The following is a 12,993-nucleotide window of genomic DNA, read 5'->3' as shown; positions in this document are numbered from 1 at the left end:
AAAGTATGTTAACTGTGATCATAGCTGAGTGTTGGAACTATGGAGTTTTTAAAAAACTTCCTTGGGTCTTCTAATTTTTCTGTGTATAATTATCACATACTTAGAAAACTAATGCCTTCAAGCTGAGCTGGTGTCTCTCTGGTTACTCCTAGTATGGCTACTCTGTGTTGTGATTATTTATTCATTTGTCCTCTTTAGACTGACCTCAAAAGGAGGGGCCGTGTCTTCTTCATCTCCTTTTCCCCAGTCTTGCAGCTTGGGTGGGGGCACTGAATTCTGATTGAATGAATGAGTAAAATCAAAGAATTTTATTGCTACCAACTCTTACAACTAGTCTTAGCATTCTCTCAACTCAAGGAAACCCCAGGCTTATGTTTCTCCAGTTGGATGACCCCTGCAGAAGTATTGGAACTGTTTTTAAAGTCTGCAGCCCCAGAGTTGACCCTAATGCCCGTTACTGATTGAGTCACTGTGGGCAGAGTCATGGACTATGCCAAATAGCCAGACCTAGGTCATTTGACCAGGCATTTATATGGTGTCCAAAGAAAAGACAGAGTTCTATTGTCCAAGGGAGTGGGGTTGGATGTTAAGCAGGTTAAATATAACATCAGAGTCAGGTCCCAAAGCAGTTGCTTAAATCCCTGATTCTTTCCACTAAACTATAAACTTGAGGAGGATAGGTCCACATCAATACTGTTTATTGTTAAATCCCTAACACCTAGCATAGCACTTGATATGTAGCAAGGGCTTAATCAATATGCAGTGAAGAAAATACATCTCTTTGTAAAAGTAGTTTATTAATAGTATTTGAATCAGAATGATTTTAGTTGCAAATAACAGCAAACTGGCTTTGAAAAGGAAATTTGTTGGCTCATGCAGCTGAGAAGTCTAGTGGAGCCTGGTAGATTTGATGATTTGATCTATTTCTCTGCTGGTCCCCTAGCTCTGTGCTCTCAGGATCATCCTCACGTTGGCTACTCTCATGCCAGCAAAATGACTGCAGCAGTTCCAGACCTCACATCTACACTCTATACCATCTGGAGCCAGAAAGAGAATCTGTATCCAAGAATTCCCAGCAGGATTTTCTGTGGACTAAGATCATCTGTTGTTCAGTTGCTAAGTCATGTCCAACTCTGTGACGCCATGGACTGCAGCACACCAGGCTTCCCTATCCTTCACTGTCTCCTGGAGTTTGCTCAAATTCATGTCCATTGAGTCAGTGATGCTATCTAACCATCTCTTCCTCTGCCACCCTCTCCTCCTTTTGCCTTTAATCTTTGCCAGCATCAGGGTCTTTTCCAATGAGTCAGCTCTTCGCGTTTGATTAGCTTCTTCACAAAGATCATCTGATCACTTGTGAACTGGCCATTAGTGGGAGGGGTTATTTATTGGCTTAGCCTAGATCATGTGCCCTACCATTAGAACAAGTGCAGGAGGGAGTAGAATCAGCTTCCCTGAAACCATGAGGAACCCCAGTGGAAACTGAGATTTTTGAGAAGACAAAAGCAATCTAGTTCCTGGAGAGGTAACAAACAGGCATCTGACTCAGTTGTTGAGTTGTATGGCATAGACATAGGCTGCAAGAGTTAAGAGAAGGCAGTGAGTGAGGGCTGCAGCAGCCGGAGGAGAAGGGAAGCTTCACGGAGAAGAGACTGAACTAAAACCTGAGATGAACGATTTAGGCAATGGGGAGTAGTGGGCTGGGGGCAGTGAAGAGGAAGGAAGGACCCTTGTGAAGATATCACAAGCATTTCCATGTGCCAGACTGCATGCTAACCCCTCTTTAGGCATTATCTCAGTTAATCACCACAACGACCTGCAAGTTGAGTATCTTCATTGTCTCCATTTTACAGGTGAGAATCTGAAACCCAGAGGACACAGAGTAATTGTTGAAGTTGGGCCTCGGACCCAGCCTGTCTGGCTCTGGAGCCATGATGTTAGTGAGTGAAGAGGGCCAAGGCCACCTGAGAAGTGTGTGCACTAGTGGAGTGGCCTGACCTCGAAGATCATCACAGAGGTAGTTAAGACTGTGAAGTGAGGCTCCGGAATTTCGTCTCCCAGCCTGTGTTCATGCTGTCTCTTCTACCTGGAATTCCTTCTCCACATCCCTCTCTAAACCCTGCCTCTTCACAGCCTGAGCCCCATAATACATTGTAACACCTAGCCCATGTGAACTTCATGAGACTGTGTTCTCACTAGACTTATGTGAGCTCACAAAAACTGCACTTCACCTTTGTATTTGGGGGGCTTGACACAGTGAACTGCCCTTTATGGTTGCCATGGTGACCTCCTCTTCTGAGGACCGGAGGGATATCAAAGAGCCCTCAGCTTTACGTTCTCTAATCCTCTTGCTTTATAGGAAAAGAAATAGGCCAGAGAGGTTGGGACTTTCCCAAGGAACCAGTTGAGTCTGGAACCCTGGAGCCTGGGATTCCACAACGATATGGCTTGAAGAGCATTATTAGCTCTGGAGCCAGATTGAACTCAGATCCCAACTTCTCTGTGCCGGGTTTTGTGACCTGGGCAAGTCACTTAACCTCCCTGAGCTTCATTTCCCTCAGCTGTATAGTGGGGTTATAATGGCGCTTCCTCCCAGGGCTGTTGTGAGAAATAGTTCTTTTGAATTTCCAGCACAGAACCTGGCACATGATGATTCTGCAGGAAATGGAGGCTTTCGTTATCCAAGTTATGGTCTGTGAGACACAGTGACACCAGCCCTGCCCAGCAGGGCCTTCGGAATCCTCCTGTCCTCTTCCACATCCCAGTCCACACATCTTCCCTTCAGAACAGCTGAGAAACCAAAAGGAAGTCGCTGTGATGACTTTGGGGTGGGGGTGGGCAAGAGTCCCCTCCTGTGAGATACTGGCTTGGGCTAATATGACTCCCTTGTAGGCCAGAGCCCTCCCCCACCCCGTGCTGCCCCACTGGCCTGAGGCCGCCAAGGCCGGGCTCTGAGACTCCCTGCTTCTGCCTCAGGCTGGCACAGGTGTGGAGCTGCAGTGTGGTCCCTCACATGCTCTGTGCCAGACCAAGAGAACAGCAGGAATAACAGATAGCCCTGGGCAGACCCCCAGAATACAAGGTCCTTTGTCTCTGGGGTGGAGGTGCTCCCCGGGCTGGATGGCACAATCACATGACTGGGCCCCCCCATTCAAAAGATATACTAGGTCATCCCCTTTTGAGAGTCGCCACCCAGCCCCTGCTCCTTCTCATATGAGCCCCTGACTCCCCACCTTCTGCATCTCCCTGGCTGGGGGATGGTGGGCAAGTCACTTTAGTGCACTTCAGCTTCCTCCTCTGTACTATGGGGACAGTGACACCTTCTTCAGAATTAAACAGAATCCTATATGTGAGAGTGTCCCATGCTAGGTCTTCACACAGCAGGTGCTCACTATATGTTTCTCCCCTCCTTGCTCAGCTGTGCCATTGTCCAAGCAGCAGGGATCAGAACCGAGGCATAATGCCTTTGAAAGTTCGCCAAGCTCTGACCCACAGCTGTCTGAAATCACGCCTTCTGTTCCCACTGGATGGACTCCCAACACCTGGGCTTGGTCCTGGTTCTGCCCCTTACTAGGCAGCTTTTATTAATATGTATCATTCACATTCTATGAGCCTCAGTTTCCTCATCTGCAAAATAAACACATTTATTGATTCAATATATTTACTCTCTGTACTGGGCTCTGGGCACCAAGAAACAAATGAGATTGCTTGCCTTCAAGGACCTCCCGGTCTAGTAGAGGAGACAGATGTAAAGTCAGAGACACATGGAGGGAGCAGTAAGAGCACATCAGGGGGTGACCAGCTCAGCCAGGTGGATCTGGGAAGACCTCAGAGGAAGGCACATCTGAGCCACACCTTGAAAGAGGAGTGGAAATTTGCCAGGCAGCCGTGGGGGACAGATTTTGTGTCAAATGTGTTTTATTAATTGGGCTGCCTGGCCTTGCTAGCTCCTACCTCAGCCCACCTTGCTTACAGAGGAAACAAAGAAATGTGCTAGAAACTCATCTCCAGGCCAAGAGTTCCTAGAACAAGGGGCTAGGGAGGCATAGCTACCTGCAAGGCAAAATCTAGACTCACCAGCCCGCCACACAGAGGCCCATCCACCTTCATCTTCCCCTTGTATATTACACTCTGGCACAACAGAACCTCTTTTTTTGTAAATTTATTTATTTATTTAAATTGGAGGCTAATTACATTACAATATTGTAGTGGTTTTTGCCATACATTGACATGAATCATGTACACCATGGGTGTAAATGTGTTCCCCATCCAGAACCCCACCTCGCACCTCCCTCCCCATCCCATCCCTCAGGGTCATCCCAGTACACCAGCCCTGAGCACTTGTCTCATGCATTGAACCCGGACTGGCGATCTGTTTCACATATGATAATATACATGTTTCATTGCTATTCTCTCAAATCATCCCACCCTTGCCATCTCCCACGGAGTCCAAAAGTCTGTTCTTTACATCTGTGTCTCTTTTGCTGTCTCGCATATAGGGTCATCTATATTTCTAAATTCCATATATATATGTTAGTATACTGTATTGGTATTTTTCTTTCTGACTGACTTCACTTTGTGTAATAGGCTCCAGTTTCATCCATCTCATTAGAACTGATTCAAATGCATTCTAATAGCTGAGGAATATTCCATTGTGTATAAGTACCACAGTTTTCTTATCCATTCATCTGCCAATGGACATCTTGGTCGCTTCCATGTCCTAGTTATTGTAAACAGTGCTGCGATGAACATTGGGGTATCTGTGTCTCTTTCAATTCTGGTTTCCTTGGTGTGTATGCCCTGCAGTGGGATTGCTGGGTTGTGTGGGAGTTCTGTTTTCAGTTTTTTTAAGGAATCTCCACACTACAACAGAACCTCTTAAAGGTCCCTGAGATCAACGTCAACCTGTCTCTCCTCCCTGAGTCCCCTCCCTCTCCACACCCGCCTGGCAACCTCTAGTTCATCTCCTGGAAACATAATTGGGCCCACAAGCCACCTGGACACCTTTTTATTTATAAATACATGGACTCAACCTACCTCCACAAATGACTAAGGATCCTTCAAAGACAAAAAGTAGGTCTACCCAGTGTCCAGCATAGGATTGACCCAGGGCTGCATTTCTGGGTGGATGGTTCAAAGTCCACTTCTTCAGCCAACATTGGGCTTCTGCCTCTGGCCTGCTGGCGCTGAGCAAGGCATAGCGGATGCAAGAAGCACAGGGTACCATCCAGGGAGAAACACACATTGACAGGTAATTGTAGTGTTGGGTGATATGGTGGGAAAACAAGTGAGAGCAATTATAGGTTTCCCCTGATACCTGAAATCGGGCGTTCCACTGCAACCTTTCATAAGCCAAAATGGCGTAAGGCAAAGAAGCAGTTACCTCAGGACACAAGGATGCACAAAATTGAGCCCAGATGCTCACAGACACAGTTGAAAGCTATGGGGGCTTGATGCTGAGATGCTGAGTGGAATTCCCAGGGAAGGAGCTTGGCCATGCCACTCTCACTGTTCCACTCTGGGTGCACGCTGCCTCTACAGCTGGCTGCAGAACAAACTCTGAATGCTGTTTTTGCTTTTTGCCTTGTTTTGTAAAAGTGAAAATCCCCTTCGGATTCCCCTTGGTTAGCAAAAACAGGTACTGAGGTGGGTCTTCTGTAAACACAAAGTGGTGAAAGCAAACTTTTGAAAAGTGGGGGATACCTGTAACTTTGGGTGCATTAGAGAAGACTTGCAGTAGCCAACATGGAGCTGGGCCTTGAAAGCAAAGCAGGAGTTTGCTGGGTGGTGAGAGAAGAAAAAACTTATATAAGGCACAGAGGCATGAAAAAGCCCAGCATGCTCCAGGGACAGTAAAGTATTCCTTATGGCTGGAGCCTAAGAGGAATGGCCAGAGGCAAGGGGTGGGGTGGGAGGGGTGAATATGGGAGATGAGGCTAGGGAGGCAGGCAGGGGCCAAGGAGCAGCAGACCTCACCCTCATGTCAAGGAGTTTAGACACATACACATCCCAGGGCCAGTTATTAAAGATCTTCAAACAGGAGCAGAGTGACATGGTCAGTTTGAGGGATTCTGTATTTTAGGCCCCACAGTGAGGCATTCGAGATCTTAGTTCCATGACTAGGGATCAAACCTGGGCCTCCTGCATTGAGAGCATGGAGTCTTAACCACTGGGCCCCAGCCAGGGAAGTCCCAGTTTGTGTTTTAATGTAGAGGGAAGAGGGGATATAGAAGCCCGGGAGGAAGCTGCTCTATTAGTCCAGGGGTTTGGGCCACTAAATACTGTTAACACTCAGTCATCAGTCTGTTCGGCTCGATTCTAATCACCTTATACAAATCCCATTCTCCCAGGACCCTCTTTTAAAGATTGAAAAACTGAGGTGTAAAGAAGTCAAGTACCTTGCTTTGCTTGCTAAGTGGTGAAGCCTGGATTTGCACCCTGGTGGCACACTTCAGGGCCTGTGCTTTCAGTTTCTGTGCTATATGGGTTCTCACTAGCATCACAGCAATTATAATAATGCTATGCTAATGAGGTTTGCCGAGCGCGTATTCAACTTTGGACTGTTACCTCAGGTTTAATCAAGATCTAATCAGGTCGGCAAGGATACTGTCCAGCTGGAAGGCCATCCCCAGAGCCCAGAGTCCAGTGGAGACACTGCTCCAGGCCTCGCTGTATCTGCGCCACTCAGAGAGAAGTGACCTGGCCACCTCCCCAAACTGCTGACAGTGACCTTTGGCAGAGGCATCCAGAGCCTCGTGCTGCAGTTGGCCGACAGCCCAGCCAGAACGGCTGAGCCAGTATGACCTGGGCAGCTGCAGGGCCTGGGCCCCAGGGGCCTCCAGACACCCTGGCTTAAAGCCAGGACACTGTGCAAGGCTGCTAGAGCCCATAGCTTGGCACCCAGCATTAGGAGCCCCAGCTTGGTCACTGATGTGCTATGGAATCTTGGGAAATCCCTACCCCTCCATGGGCCTCAGTTTCCTGGAAGGTGAATGAGTAAAACTTGCCCCTGTCCTTGTCCTTCCTTCCTTACGTGGCCTGTGATGGGCAGGGCACTGGGGCACACAGAGTCATCTCTCCTGCCAGGAAAGCTGGCCCTCACATTACTTAGGGTCTCTCCTTAGTGCCAGGCCCTGTGCTCTGTATTGAGGCCACAGAGCAGGGCTGAGCTGACTCCTGCCTCCAAGCAGTTCCCAGTTAGCTGTGGGACTAGGGAACAGATGGTAAAACCAACCGCAGCCCAGTGTGGTCGGTACTTTATTGCACAGAGAGGATACCCAAGGGGGTCTGTGGGGCTCCAAGGAGGGAGCAGCTGACTCTGCCTGCAGTGACCTGGAAGGCCTGCAAATAGGAAGAACAGGGAACTGCACTGTGTCTTGCATCTTCCAGGTCGAGAAGAGGGTGGGGTGTGTTCCTTTTGAGGCAACAACCTGTGCAAAGGCCTGGAGGCAGAAAAGACTGGTCTGTTGAGGAAAAGCTGAGCATCATGTGGCAGGTGGTGGGGAGGGGAGTGTGTATGTGTTCAAGGAAATGGGGCTGAAGGGGCAGGTGGGAGGCAGCACGGGGCCGCACTGAGTCCCAAGCCGCTAAGGCGCAGCCGAAGGCTCCTCGGCCAGAAGGAGCAGAGCCCACACACAGGCCTCGTGGGCAGCTGGGAGGGAGCCTCTGGAGCCCCAGGTGGCCGGTTCCTCCTCCCTTCCAAGACCAAAAGTCATCCTGCCCTCCTGGTCAGGGCACTCCATCCCCTCCAGTCTCAGACAAAGTCCTTCACAGAGCAGCCCAGTTATCTCAAGCACCTTATCCTTGGGAGCTTCATCCTCTATCTTCTAGATTTCCTTGGCAGTCCAGTGAGGCAGCTGAGGCTCAAAGCCGCCAGGTGATGCAGAAACAGTTTTGAGCACCTGTGGGTCAGTCCCCATGTTAATCTCTGGAGAAGGGGGCCAGACAGGATGCCTGCAAGGAGCTCACAGTCTGGCTGGGAGGACAAATGCTAAACAGGGGAGCATGCTGATAATTATTTACTGTTGTTTTGGTTGTTTAGAAAAACACATCAGCCATAAAAAAAGAATGAAAATAATGCCATTTGTAGCAACACGGATGGACCTAGAAATTGCCATACTAAGTGAAGTAAGTCAGAGAAAGACAACTATCATATAATATCCACTTATACATAGAATATTTAAAAATGATGCAAATGAACTTATTTACAAAACAGAAGTTGAGTCACAGATGTAGAAAACAAATCAGTGGTTACCAGAGGGGGAAGGAGGGGAGGGATAAATTGGGACATCGGTACTGACATACACACAGTACTATATATAGAATAGATAACTAATAAAAACCTACTGAATAGCACAGGGAACTCTATTCAATATTCTGTAGTGACCTATATGGGAACAGAACCTTAAAAAAAAGTGGATATACCTGTATGTATAACTGACTCATTTTGCTATACAGCAGAAACTAACACGATATTGTAAAGCAGCCATACTCCAATTTTAAAAATTAATTCAAGGGTGGGATGGGAAGGGGGAGAGAGGCTCAAGAGGAAGGGTATATATATAATTATGACTGATTCGAGTTGTTGCACGGCAGAAATCAACCCAACACTATAAAGCAATTATCCTCTGATTAAAAAACATCGTGAAAAAAAATTTTGCAATAAAAAATAATAAAATTAATTCAAAATTTTAAAAATAATAAATAAAAGAAAAATACATGTAGCTGGAGAACTTTATAAGAAGGAGTTGACCTCTCTGGGTAGACAGAGAAGGCATTCCTGATGTAATGTTGCAGTCTGAGCCTGAGGATGCAGAGTTGCTGGCTTACTCATTGAAGCCCGAGACGGGAGAATGTTACCAAGTTCCAGATGACTTGTCCCAGGTCCTCTGTTCACAAAGGGGATCTGACTCCAGGTCCACTGCCTCACAGTCCTCCTCCCATCAGGATTTTTCTCAAATTATTCAGATGTCACCAGTAAAGAATTTCCATATCTTTGATCTTGCTGGATCCTCCCTGAAGTAGGGCCCACCTGCCCATTTAGAGGCAAGCTGAAACCTAGGAAGTCCAAGTGACTCACCCAAGTCCACAGATCTAGGGCAAGAGTCCACATGTCTGGGCTCTGAGATACCCAGTGAGATCATGGAGGAAATGCGACGCTGTCTTTCCCAGCTTTGCCTTGGACCAGACCATCCCTGGAATGACAGACACCCAAGGGGCTTTCCTGGAAAACAACTTCCTTGAGATGAGAGCTGCTAAGAAATATTTTCAGCTCTGGGGCAGCCCCACGCTAAGACCATGTTCCTGGGCTTAGTGTATCCAGGAACCCCCTTACTGGTAGCCCAGAGCTCAGAGTAAACACTTGGGCCATGGTTCTTTCTGCCCTTGATGTTTCAAACAGAACTGCTGCTGAATGAAATGGAGTGTAAGCAAGGGCTGGACAGGCCTCTAGGGGACACAGGCACCACCCTCAGAAAGACCTGTAAACAGTAGGAAGCTCTAAGCCCTGGAGCACGGGACCCTCAAGCCCTGAAGAGGGATGAGTATCTTTGGATCCCAAGGGGATCTCATCCCCATTCAGGGGCCTCTGGATCCCAGTGGGAGGACCTCTAGACCATTACAGATGGATCTTTTGGGGGTTTTAATGAGGAGTCTTTGAATACTGTGGACCCCAGTGATGGGATTCAAACAATAACAGATCACTTGTCAGAATCATGGTAACAGTTGAAGTGTTTGCATATATTTGCTGTGTATCTATGGAGTCAGTTCAGTTCTTTTCATCCCTGGAGCACGCACTCCCTGATGATCTCACACTCCACACTAGCCCTCAGAGCTTCATCTTATGGAGCTAAAGAGACTGAAGGAGGAGAAATTAAATCCAAATCCCCACAAGAAGGACACATCTGGAATCAGACCTGACCCTGTCCTGGGGCCTCCATCTGCCCTTGCACCCTCCCCACCTGCCTGCCCCCCGCACCAGCTGGCCCTGCCTTTCCAGCTCCTGCTGAGCAGCAGGCCTTAGAAGCCAAATAACCAGCCTCTACTCCTTTCTGAAAAAGCCTTGTCTGGGGAGGTGGGACGAACTGGAGACCTTCATCCTGACTCTGCCTCCTTCCATGCTTTGATAGGAATTTAAGTGAAATTGTGGGTCTGGGACCTCCCTGGTGGTCCAGTGGCTAAGACACTGCACTCCCGATGCCAGGGGCCTGGGTTCAGTCCCTGGTCAGGGAACTAGATCCCACAGGCTGCAACTAAAGATCCTGTATGCTGCAACGAAGACCCAACATAGCCAAATAAATAAATAAGTAAAATCACAGATCTGAAAGTACTTGGTAAACTGAAAAACGTTGAACTGACACAAACAAGGGGAAAATACCACTCTTGTTTTGTACAGAGATGAGTGGTTTAACATCATGCCTCTGAGGGGCTCACAGTCTGGGTAGACAGACACACAGACCAACATGGCATGATTAGTGTGACAGCAACCAGGGTGTGCCAGGCGCTGTGAGGGTACAGACAACTCCTGAGGGAGAAAGAGGTCTTGAGAGGAGGACACCCTGGAGATGGGCCCTGAGGGAGGTGTGAGAGTTTACCAAGTAGACAAAAGAGAAGACGTGCATTTCAAAGGCAGGAACAGCTGGTGTAAAGGCAGGGGGCCTGGAGAGGGAATGGCATCCAGCTAGAGCCAGAGAGTCCAGTCAGGGATGGGCAAATGAGTCTTGGCAAGGCAGCCAGGGCAGGGCAAAGAGCGCTGAAAGGCTTACCAAGAAGATTTGGAGTTCTTTTCAGTAAATAACAGAACTTCTAAAGCAGGGAAGTGGTACTTAAGCAAGAAATGATTTTTTCGATTCTTCACAAGTTTCAAAATAGAGACTTAGAGTGAGGAAGCAAATTGCTCAAAGCCTCAGTATTAGGAAAACAGAACTAATTCGAGATATGTATTGCCACACTTATATTTTTATATGCAAATATTTATACTTATATCTATAAAAGATTTATTATAAGTATATATGTATATATATATATATATATATATACACACACACACATCTATATGGGGCTTCCCAGGTGATGCTAGTGGTAAAGAACCCACCTGCCAATGCAGGAGATATAAAGAGACACAGGTTCAATCCCTGGGTCGGGAAGATCCCCTGGAGGAGGGCATGGCAACCCACTCCAGAATTCTTGCCTGGAGAATCTCATGGACAGAGGAGCCTGGTGGGCTACAGTCCATGGGGTCGCAGAGAATCAGACACTACTGAAGTGACTTAGCACACACGCACATATATAGGAGATTTTTTTTTATATATATAAAGAATTGGCTTATGCAGTTATGGAGGCCAGCGAGTCCGAGGATCTGCAGGGTGAATCAGCAAACTGGAGGCCCAGGAGAGCTGATGGTTTAGTTCCAGTCCAAGTCTGGAGCTATCTGGACACCCTGTGATCCAGTCAAATTGGCACATAAAATTATCACAGCCTCACAGCTAACTAGTGGTAGGGCTCGGGTTCGATCCCAGGCTATCTGACTCGAGAACCCATTGCCGCAGCAGCCTCTGGGCAGAGATCCAGGGCTGTCTTTTCCCAGCCTGATCTCCAGCCTCATGCCAGCTGGAAAGAAGCAGCCAGTTACCAGCCAGGTCAGGCCATGGGCCAGCCAGAGATAACCAAGCGGGGCTTGGGGAAGGACTAAACAACAGCTTCTCTGTTTTAGGCAAGGCTTTACAAAGGGTCCTACGCCCTCTTGGGCAAGCAGGTGAGGGCAAAGGGGCTGGGGCTCCAAAGGAACCGGCCAGCAGGAGCAGGACCTCCCCTGCTCTCATCAGATGTCTAAACAGCGGTGCCTCTGTCTCCCTTCCCACCCCCTGCTCCCTGACCTGGAGAGTCATTGCTTTCAAGATTGTTGGAACTGGAAAAGCCCCCAATCTTCCCTTCTTCAATCAGTTCCACACCATTATTCAGATGGCAAAACAGAGATCCAACGGGCTTCCCCACTGAGCCAATTCAGTTCTTGTCAACCCATGTGTATAGGTCTCACTGTGTTCTACCGTGTAGGGGCTCAGATGGTAAAGGAATAGAAGAGGCAAGTCCAAGAGAGTGGTTATGTGACTCTCTCCCCACCAGCCTGGAACCCCTAAGGAATAAAGATGGACCCACCTCTGTGCCTCCAAAGTGAGCACAGGGCCTAGCATAGAGAAGGTGTGTGTGCAGGCTATTCAGTATTGTCCCCACATGTTCCACAAGGTCCTGGGGTACCTATGAGAGACACAGAGAATGGAATCTTCATGGGTTGGGGCTAGTATAAAGGTGGGTGGTGAGAAAAAGGAAATTGAGGATAAACCATGACAAGTTCCAGGCTTCAGCTCCCGGGTACATGGGGGTATGCTTCCCTAGTTTGAAGGACAGCTGGAAGAAGTGCAAATCTAAAGGGAGGATGACAAGCACAGCAGGGACCCTGAAATTATGAGTAAAGGTCTGGAGAAGGAAAAGTAAAAGGTTTGTTTGGGGAAGGCTGTTGGTATGTCTTGGAGAGCAGGAAGAATTAGGTATGAGTGGTAGGAGGTTTGGAGTGGAGGCTGAGATTGGTCCTTGATTCCTTTCTGGCAGTGGAGAGCCACTGTAAGTCTGTAACAGATCCTCAGAGAGATGATTCCAGAAGTCACTTCCAGGGCCTTCCCTGAGGGTCCAGTGGCTAAGACTCCAAGCTCCCAATGCAGGGCGCTTGGGTTCAATCCCTGGTCAGGAAACTAGATCCCACATGCTGCAACTAAGAAAGCACTGCCACAACAAAGATAAAAGATTATGCGTGCTGCAACTAAGAACCGGTACAGCCAAATATATAATTTTTTTAATTCTTAAAAAAAAAAGGTCACTCCCAGCAAGCACCATGGAAACAGTACCGCCAGATTCCTCAGGGAGTAGGGGAGATGAAGCCAGGCTGTGCCCACATCAGTGTCCACTTTCTTCCCTGTTCACCATATTTACCCCTCCCCACTC

This window comes from Cervus canadensis, chromosome 24 (assembly GCF_019320065.1).
Source record: "Cervus canadensis isolate Bull #8, Minnesota chromosome 24, ASM1932006v1, whole genome shotgun sequence".
In the NCBI taxonomy this organism is placed as follows: Eukaryota; Metazoa; Chordata; class Mammalia; order Artiodactyla; family Cervidae; genus Cervus; species Cervus canadensis.
This window is presented reverse-complemented; position numbering follows the sequence as displayed.